The following is a 9,805-nucleotide window of genomic DNA, read 5'->3' as shown; positions in this document are numbered from 1 at the left end:
TTTGCCCATCCTGACCATCCCCCGGTATATGCAAGTTAATTCCCGGACAGATATAGTTGATCAGGCTATATCCTTCCCAGACTTAATCCACATATACTAAGGCATACTCAAAATGTTCAACTCTTCTTCTTTTGCTTTATGTTTTCGCTAGTTATGATACCATGCGAGCATGTAATGTATGTATGTATACTTTAATCAAGAAAATCATTTATTTTCTAAAAGTATATTTATTTGAAAAATGCACAAATCAGAGACTATTAGTCCCAATTGTGTTTATAGTTTGTATATCTTATGTGGTTTGATATACTTAATTCACTATAAACTGTGCTCTGATACCAATCTGTCACACCCCCAAACCAAGGATGGCGGAAACGTCCGGGGGTGGAGGACTTCATGTATAGTATCATAACAACAATTGTAATAGTAATTCAAGCAAACCCAACCAACATATATATAATTGAAAAAAGTTACATCATTGTATGAATTACATGTTTACGAATCAATTACATTATGTTGACAAAATATGAAATAGTAGACGCCTTAGCGTCCCATCCTCAAATGCACTTGGTTACCTGTTTAATGATTTCCTGAGAATACAAGTTGTTTGAAAAAAAAGTGTCAACACAAGGGTTGGTGAGTTCATAAGCTTTTGTTTGGTATTATTAAAAGCCTTTCGTTTGTAAAAGTAGTATTTGTGTTAGAAAATCCAATATTTTCCTTAATGTGTAAATGTAGTCTTAAAACCCAAGACCGAAATGTACAAGTAATTTGTCATATTTATAGTAAAACAATGCAAGTTTAAATCGACATAAACTCGTTAAATTTTAATGAAGTTCCCGTAAATTCCAATGTTTATTAATACTTTATGTGAGTTTATTATAACCATACTATGACCAAGGTTGCCTAAAACGACGTTCTTCAGGCGTCGGAAATGTTATGACATTTGTCACCCCAGACCTATCGGTCTAACTGTTGCATGCAGTTTAGGTGTGGGTTTGTCAAACCCAATATAGATCTATACACAAGTATCACGCTCTCCCTCGAGGAGACTCTGGTTATAATACATGACTTATTTGTAAATTGAATCGAATGTCTTACAGAAGTCATTAACGAATTTACGTGTAGTGTAATGAAAACTTGGTACCGTATGGCCGTACCTTGCTTAATGAAAATATCCTTTGTATAAATGTACCCTTTTTAAATGTATGTGTTATGTAATGTTTCATAAAGTCATTAACGGAATTACGTGTTATGAAAACTTGGTACCGTATGGCCGTACCTTGCTTAATGAAAATATCCTTTGTATAAATGTACCCTTTTTAAATGTATGTATTATGTAATGTATCATAAACTATACCTATTATAGTTTATCAACCAAGGGTAGTACATAGTAATGTATGCAAACTATATTCAAAATAGTTTATTAAATGTTTGAATGTATCGGTTGTACTTTGATTATAATCACTTGTTATTCTTTTTATTTTATATGTCCAAATCCATTTGTAACTGATGTGTGTCTAAATATTAAGATAAAATGTCATATATTGCAATAACATATAATCACATAAAGATATACACCTTGCTCAACATGTTACAAGGTGAAATGAAATTGACAGCAACTTTTTGTTGTATACAGTTTCTGTTACTGTTCTTAGAAAATTTATAGAAAAATCATCAAAGCTCTAAATCCAAATCCGAAAATTCTGAGAGTTTGGAATATGAGTCTAGTTTGTTCGTAAATTTTATCATGATTTTTAGTGATCTCTAACAGAGGTGAAAATGTTCATAATCACAGACTGGTCCGGGTTTGCCTCTGAAATGATAGACAGTTTTGTAAAAATCACCATAAATTGTAGAAAAATCATATGGAGATGTGCAAGTAGCCATTTTAAAGCTAAGAGTTTGAGCTACTTGCACCTGGAACAGTTTTGAAAACTAAAATATTTAAGTTGACCAAAACAGTCCATGATCAAAGTTCATCTTTTCTGATGTAATCTGATAGAAAATGTTTAATTGTGTTCTTGATGATTTTACTTGTATTCCCCCTTAAAACTTAAGAAAAACATGTAAATGTAGGGGTATGAACTCACCTTATGTGGTTTCAGTAGATGAAAGTGAGAGAGAGGAAGTATTCAACCCAAGAACACTAAGAAGATGTCTTGATGATTCGAGAATCTAACACCGAATAAGATGGAATTTGTGTAAGATATCAATGATTTGAGTAGAATGGAGTGTAATAATTATATGAATGATGAAGATACTTACTAATTGAAGAAATAAATCCCTGAAGAAAGCCTTGAAGTTCTTGAAGTTGAGAGAAAAGATGAGAGAATTTTGGAGAGTGTCCTTTGGTTGCTAAGTGTAGAATGAAAGAACTTTATGGAGAATGAGGAGAGAGGATCAATCCTCCAGCTCTTAGAACGTGGGAAGAGCTGGAGATTGGGTGTAAAGGTCCACTAAGGAGACAAGGGGTAGTGGGAAAGAGTGGCTGATCATAGAGTGAGGTGGTGGTGGCTTGCTTTTGTCATAAAATAAGGAAAAGCAAATATTCCCTCAATAATTAGTCCAACCACCAATTCTTTTAATACATTTTTATAAAAACCCTGGAGATTTATATATTTTGGGGCCTTAGTTTATAAAATAAAGTTTTGGGTGAAAATCCCACGTTAAAATAATGAAAAACGGAGTTAAAACGAAGTCGTAGTCGAAAAACCGGTAAAAAGGGGCCGTCTGCGAGACCTCTCGCATGGGCTGTCTGAGAGGCTTCTGTCCTGAGAGGCTTCGGTCCTGAGAGGCTTCTCATGAGAGGCTTCGATCCTGAGAGGCTTCTCATGAGAGGCTTCGGTCCTGAGAGGCTTCGGTCCTGAGAGGCTTCTCATGAGAGTTTTCGCTTCTAATAGGAGGGTTTTGGTTCCTTAAGATTATTTTACCCGTTTTTACCCCGTTTCAAGTGGTTTTTGACCCGGTTAAGGGTCGGGATGGCCCGAATGATTACAAAAAGTTAAAGTAACTTTTGAGAGAGATTTGGGACAGATTTGGGAGAGATTTCAAATAGAAAGAGATAGAGTGAAAACGATTTAGAGAGGTTTCGTTTGTGATTAATTTGAGTGTCCGGCTTCACAACGCAAGGTTCGTAAACCCCGTTAAACCGTGTTTTAGTGTCGTACACACTCCCGATGAGTGTGCAATAATTTTTTTTATCGTTTTGGTTCAATGTTTACTGCATTTGAGACTTAGGAAATTCAACACACGAACTTTCCAAATAATGTTTCTCTCATTAAAATATTGCATTGTACAGTAATTACATAGTGTAAACCCTAATATACAAGGGTTAATTGAGTCGATTGGTTTTGACTTGTTGACTTTGTTTGACTTTGACTTGACTCAATTTTGACGGTTGTCACAGAGATGATCTAGAACCTCCCTAGAGTATGGATAGTTTTAGAGGCTCTTGATAGTCGGTCTAACACTAGAAAAATACTAGTTTGAAATATTACTATTTTAAGTTCAAATCTAGGTTTTTGGGATTACCAGGTAGTATATACAGGGGCACAACCCCTTGGATTGTCGGTCTAATACATACACAAAGAGAATTCCAAAAATTCTCTATATATCCCCTCTATCCTTCAATCCTAAGGTTTCTTGAGTTTTGGGTGTAACACATTAGAGGCTACCATACTTTTGGAGCTAGTTTTCCAAAGGAGACTACAAAGGTTTTGATTAGCTTAATTCAACTTAAGAAAAAGGCATGTGGTTCTATTCATGATTTTGATATCATAGGGTTTATAGTTTTTGTTTCATAAGTATGCTTCTATTAATAACAAAAAGACATAGATCCAATTTAGGTTTCATGTATCCTTAAGAGTTAAGTGAAATTATGCATGTACAGTTGAATTGTAACCTAAAAACCCTAATAGTGGTATCAGAGTCTGACTTTTCAATTGGTAGTGCATAATAGATGAAACCAGAAAACAAATGACAATTTGTTCTGGCCACGATGTGGGCAGCCCTTTGCCACGCCGTAGGAACTACCTGAAATTCGATTTCTGGATTATCGTGGATTATTTAAAAGATAGGATAATTATTAGTTAATGAATATTATTTCAAATGTTTAAAATCTGAATATTATAATAGATAATAATTTGAATAAAAGGAAGTTTTAAATAAGGTAATTATCTAATTATAAGATAATATAATTATCCTTTAATATGATTTGTATTAATTAATTAAAAGTTTAATTAAGGATAATTCCTAAATCTTATTTAGTTCAAATATTAATTAATTAAAGGTTGATTGAATTAATATGATTAGAACCTTGTAATTTAAAAAGTTTTAAAATACACAATATACATATGTATAAGAGTATAATACTATATGTATCATTAAAAGTCATTTGAATCTATAATACCTCTCATTCAAAAATCCATAATATAAGAGAGGTATAAGGAAACGACCTATAAAATAATCGTTAAATGGATGTGCTTTTCACCCATCGTTTCTTTGTATGGTGGAGGGTCATTAGTCGAACGGATTTGATTGGACATAATCTCATTAACAGTATAATGTATAAAGTACTAGAACCTTCTATAAAATCCCACTTTAGTTACTTTAGGAAAAATGTGAAATTGTATGCTAATCCATGAAAACACACATCATTTCTTTGTGAGTCGTTAGTGGAGCGCACGTAATTAACCGGAACGCTAATGTGGGACTACAAATATGAAATGATGGCACATACTTGAATTTATGGTTGTTTATGGAGCATGTGTGGTTTACTAGCACATCAATGCGAGATCATAAATAACCTCGAGCATGTCATGTGGGTTTGCATGGTTATTCACATCTTGTTTGTGATCCTCGACATTCCAGTCATAACTTGAAAAGCATAATCTAAGATTAAACATGCCATTGAATAGTTCAATGTATCTGAAATGATCTAGGAATTTCATATTAGGTTAAAACTGGGAAAATGCTTTACCTACCTAAAATAAATTCGCAATTAGAATACGACATCCCTCTTCATAATTTCGAATTGTATTTATGGATCCTAGCCTTGAACATTAATTTGGGCTAAAATATTAAGGATTGAATCAACTAACTAAAATCTTATCTATTGTCTAGAAATGGTGATCTTCCTCCTCCTCCTCCTCATCCAACCACTCACAACTTCACTCTCTTGTCCATCCTCTCAAAGGACAAGCTTACTTGCCTAAACTACATGGACTGGTTGTGAAATTTGAAGATGACTTTGAGATACGAGAACAAAGAATATGTTCTCGAGAATCCAATCTTAGAAATTAACAAATAATCTGCTACTCCTGAGGAATTAGTTGAATATGACAAGCACGTTGACGACGCTACTAAGTTCTCTTGTATTATGATTACAACCATGACACCTAAACTCCAAAAGAACTATGAGGACTATTGACCCTATAGCATGAACCTAGCTCATTGCAAGATGTTTCTCAAGAAAGCAAGACAAGAGAGTTATGAAGTTGTCAAGGCCCTTATGGCGTGCAAATTGAAAGATGGGGAATATGTGTGTAATTATGTGTGGAAGATGCAAAGACACGTAGAAAGATTGGAGACACTTAATGTGAACTTTGATAAGGAGTTTTCCATTGACATTGTGCTCAACTCCTTGCCTAGTAGTTATGATCACTTAATTTTGACCTGTCATGTGAACAATACTTAGACTACATTGATTGAGCTTCATAATCTATTGAAACAACTGAGGCAAGAATGAAGAAGTCTCATTCCAATAGTGTTGTAGCTGCCCCAGTCATGGCTATGTTGAAATATGAAGTATTGTCCAACATGGAACACTTAGAATCAAGTGGATCACTTGGCGTTCTTGGAGCATGTGACAAATGAATAGATCATATGAGAAGGGAATGGATCATCTGATAAAGGAACGGATCAGGTGCCAAAGGATCGGATCATTTAAAAGGTGGTATGGAGTATCTGGAAGTGGTTTGGAGCACTTGGAAGTGGAATAGAGCAACTTGATGCATAGTTGCGCCATTTGATTAAGAGTTGGGCCAACTGGAAAGTATGTTGCATCATTGGCGTACATGTTGAATCACTTTCGACCATGTTGCGCCACTATAGTTGATGATGTGCCAGAGTAGAAGATGTTACGCCAACCTGGAAGATCCTGTGCCACCTTAGAAGGAACGTGTGCCACTTAGAAAGAAGTTGTTCCATGCTTGAAGGATGTCATCATTGCAGACGATAGACCATCATCATGCAAGATGCACCACCTTGGCGCAAGGTACTCTATTTTGGTTCCTTGATGAGCCATGGTATCCCTTATGAGCCACGTATACTATGAAGTCATCTATGATGATCAAGATTGTTCAAGGTTGCTCAGAAGTTGGTGATGCTCAAGGCATACGCCATGTTGTGCCACCATGATGGATTTTGGGCCACTAGTGTTCTTGAGGCGCCATTAGGTTAAAGGTTCTAGAAGTGTTTGCATGGCACTCTGTGATTGGTTGGAAATTAGGGCATCCCCATACTGGGCTAATTATGGATATGGCCCATCAGAATTAGGGTTTCCAATGTAGGCCTATAAGTAGGCTCATATTCCTATTCATTATTCTCTATGTGAGTGTGTGCAACTGCATGTACACAATAATTTCAAGAGAGCAATCATTGTGAGGTTGAGTGCATATCCTTTGGAGTAGTTAGTAAGCAACAAAGTTTCTTTTGTTTTGAGAGATCAAGTGACGTGTAACCTTTTTTGTGTGATTGTGATTGTTCTTGGAAGCTTACTAAAATCCTATATATCGTTCGCCTGTGGACATTGGTCCCATTGACCGAACCACGTTAAATATTTTGTTCACTTGAATTATGTTTTTTCAGAAGTTTTATTTTTGCAAGTTTACCAAAGTTTGTTTGATATTTTCCTGAAGTGCTTAACTTGTTTTGTTGTCACCCAACAAATTGGTATCAAAGCTATGGCTGAAGATGGGAGAGTTAAGATCGAAAAATTCAATAGGCATGATTTCGGTTCTGTAAATTGCAAATCGAATTCTACCTCTACAAGAAGATCTTACATGAACCATTATCCAAAATTAAACGTGAAGAAATGAAGTAGGATGATTTGGATTTGTTAGATTAAAAGGCACTTGGTGTGGTGAGATTATCCTTGGCAAAGAATGTTGCTTACAACATTGTCAATGTGAAGACTACTCATGAATTGATCAAGGCGCTATCTAACATGTATGAAAAACCTTTAACAGCGAACAAGGTTCACTTGATTCGACAATTGGTAAATCTGAAGATGAAGGAGGGTGACTCAGTGACGGATCATGTTAATGAATTTAATTAAGTATTATCAAGGTTGATGTCGATTGATATTAAATTTGAAGATGAAGTCATGACATTGCTACTATTAGCATTTTTGCCTCATAGTTGGTCCGGTACAATGGCAACGGTTAGCAGTTCAACTGTAAATGCTAAGCTAACATTTGAAGGCATTAACGATTTAATCGTTGGTGATGATGTATGTAGATGGAGTACAAGAGAAGCTTCTCATAGTCTTCTGAGTACTGAAGACAGATGTGACATCCCCAAATTTATGATCATTTTAAAATTTTCATTTATGCTTATTTTAAAACAGAGTATTTCTTTTGTGGCGGAATTGGTCTCAAAAATATTATTTCAATGTGAGATAATATTAACATTAAACATTTTTGAAAAAAATGTTTTTCATTGATATCTTTTCAAACTTGGGATGTCATAACTGATACAAGAAACATAAGCATAAATGGAGACTTACAATGTCTTAGTATACTAACGATCTACATCTCCTTGAATCTCTCAGCAAATAATTATCCATCAGTACCTTCGTATCGATACCTGTGATACAAAGAAACTAAGTGGGTCAGGTTTGGAAACCTAGTGAGTACATAGGGTTTTCAACCCACAATAATATAGTTAATTATCAAACAATTAACCCAATTACCAATCCCCATTATCTTCTTTATTCTTAAGGATTTACCCTAAGCATCTTTTATACTGATAGTACTAGTTCATGAATTCCTCCGTAATACTTGTGAGTAGGTTGTTTTTTTATCTTCCTTCCTAAAGGCTTGTCCTAAGGAATAGACACGAAATCAGTCGCTGTTAGTTTTTATCTAATAGGCACTAAGTCAATAGCTACCAATGTTTGTCTAATACGCACTAAGTCCATAGCTGCTAGTGTTTGTCTAATAGGCACTAAGTCCATACCTGCCAGTGTTTGTCTAATAGGCACTAAGTCCATAGTTGCATGTGTTTGTCTAGTAGGCACTAAGTCCATAGCTGCCAGTGTTTGTCTAATAGGCACCAAGTCCATAACTTATAAACATCTACAGGTGGTGTACATGTCCATGCTTGACCTAAATTGACTTAGAGTAGTCTGTGGTCATTATCAATACCTTACTAGGTAACTACATTACTAATCCGATAGTACTATAAAAGTATCGACCTCTCTTCATTATTTTTAGATCTCTTTACCCTTCACTACCCATATATTATAATTATGAATTATATACATATATGGTTAAATAATAATTGTCTCATATAATTTCATATAACATAGAAGGTTCTAACTATGCACTTACCTGGCTTAGGTGGATGACTGGAGCATTCGGCAGCACTCCGCCAAATTCCTTAATTTTTCTTCTAACATGACCTAGTTACGAATGTCACTAAGTCTTAGCTTAATATTCTTAGCGACTAATGATAGTCTAAATTCCTCATTAATCCCAATGTATACATTAAGATCTATCAAGTAAGGAACAACCAGGTAGGATCATATCAGAGGTGGGATCTATTTGGTATACAGAGTATACTGTTTGGAAATCCCACTTTAAACACCTCACAAAGTCCATCCTAGACATCATCCCCCTAAGTAGATCAGTCAGTATGATGACTTAGAATTACTGATAATTCTTAATTATAGGTTCATAATAATGACTATGACTATAATTAAAAGTTACACTTAAATAAAACAAGTGTAGCTTAACTTACAGAGCACACTAATGAAAATTGGGAATTAAGCGGAAAAAACTCTGACTCAAGAGCTCCTAATTGCCGACTATCAGACACCATAGGGCTTCATCAACTAAAACATAAGGGAGAAAGGGTTTAGAATTGAGAGAAAACGAGAGAGAAACGTTTGAATGGGAATGAATTGAATTTTGATTCCTATTTATAGTTAAATTTGGACTGCACACCGCACAAAGATAAGGTGCATGCCGCGCACCTGGTCGGAAGAGAGTCACATGTCACTTTCTGCGTGATGCCACATGTCGTATTCTGAGTGGAGTGTTAGTGCGTGCGGCACACTTTGTCGTTACGCACAGGTGCGCGCAAAGAATTTATGTTCCCTAGAAAGTCCATATTTTCTTCATACGAGCTCCATTTTCGACGGGTTTTACATCCACGCGTAGCTATTGACGAGATCTACAACTTTCATTTAGACTCTGTCAGCTAGTTTTGAATTTATTTTTAAAGCTATATTTTTAACAGACTTAGACTGTTAAAGGTCGTTAAAAATTCATAACTCTCTCGTCCGACGTCCGTTCTCGTCTGTCTTTATATTGTTGGGTTCCTATTAACGAGATCTTTGATTCTCGTCTAGATTGTTTCGGCTAACAATCAACCGATCTAAAAGCCGATATCAGTGTTGCATATTATTGCACTGAAACTTAGAAAAATTATAACATCCTCTTATGAAGTCAGATTTGAGTGTTCTGTATATGCACACTCTCGGTTTAACAACTGCTACGACTTTCGTTTAGGTTACTTAGGA

Source organism: Lactuca virosa, chromosome 4 (genome assembly GCF_052849685.1).
Source record: "Lactuca virosa cultivar CGN04683 chromosome 4, Lactuca_virosa_CGN04683_v6, whole genome shotgun sequence".
Classification (NCBI taxonomy): domain Eukaryota; kingdom Viridiplantae; phylum Streptophyta; class Magnoliopsida; order Asterales; family Asteraceae; genus Lactuca; species Lactuca virosa.
The sequence above is the reverse complement of the archived record's forward strand: the minus strand, read 5'-3'. Positions refer to the sequence as shown.